At 41.2% G+C, this 1071-nt stretch overlaps 1 pseudogene; it reads right to left on the bottom strand.

The window, feature by feature from the left end:
- The window catches only part of LOC106456128 (NACHT, LRR and PYD domains-containing protein 12-like), a 7553-nt pseudogene that overhangs the window by 5355 nt on the left and 1127 nt on the right, over window positions 1–1071 (bottom strand).

Consider the following 1071-nt stretch of genomic DNA (forward strand, 5'->3'; position numbering starts at 1 on the left):
TAGTTAATATTAGATACTTACGTTCAAAGAGGGGAAATGGGTTACCATATGTTTTGTAGATAATCAAAATCTGATGATTTTTAAATACTTGTAGGATGCTGAAATAGACTAAGCTGATAGATGTTAATCTGTCTGTGAATGGCGCTGGAGGCCATTGATCAATGGTCATGACAATTAATGATCATGAAACTGACCTCATTGTTAGTCAGTGGTGTTATTTTGCTCATTGTGCAAATGTACTGTTTAGTACACTACGTCCAGATGGAATTCCCTTACCTGGATGATTATATCATCAGGATGATATAAAAAAAATGAACCTACTTTGAATTATACTGTCTGAATCGTTAATGTTAATCACATTTGGACTCACCCAGCCCTTTTACAGTTCCTCACAGCTGGGCTCAGTCTCCGTTTTCCTTTCTCTGATGCATTGTATTTCCTCAGATCCAACTCATCCCGAACCTCCTCTGACATCTGCAGCATGTAGGCCAAAGCTGAACAGTGGATGTCAGAGAGTTTCTTATCTGATCTGTTCTTTGACTTGAGGAACTCTTGGATCTCCTAATGGACAGAGATTTTTCATCTCCATCAAACAGTGAAAGATGTTAATGCTTCTGTCAGGAGACATTTCATCACTGTTCATCTCATTCAGATTGTTCATGACTATTTGAACATTTTTTAGACTGTTCTCCGTCCGACCCAGCAGACCTCCTAAGAGTCTCTGGTTGGACTCCAGAGAGAGGCCATGAAGGAAGCTAACAAACATGTCCAGGTGGCCATTTTTACTTTGAAGGGATTTTTTCATGACTCTCTGTAGAAAGACATCCATAGATGGGGAGCTGTTTTTGTATTCCCAATCTCTCTCCAGGAAGTCCTGGAGCACTTCTGTCTTTCTGTGGGTGAAACTGTAGAACAGATAGACTGCAGCCAGGAACTCTTGAATGCTCAGATGAACAAAGCAGTACGCTGCTTTCTTGAAGATCTCACACTCTCGTTTGAAGATCTCTGTACAAACTCCAGAGTACACCGAGGCTTCTGTGACATCCAGCCCACACTGCTCCAGGTGTTCTT

Source organism: Pundamilia nyererei, unplaced genomic scaffold (assembly GCF_000239375.1).
Source record: "Pundamilia nyererei isolate P.nyererei 1_Seehausen unplaced genomic scaffold, PunNye1.0 scaffold00019, whole genome shotgun sequence".
NCBI classification, from domain to species: Eukaryota; Metazoa; Chordata; class Actinopteri; order Cichliformes; family Cichlidae; genus Pundamilia; species Pundamilia nyererei.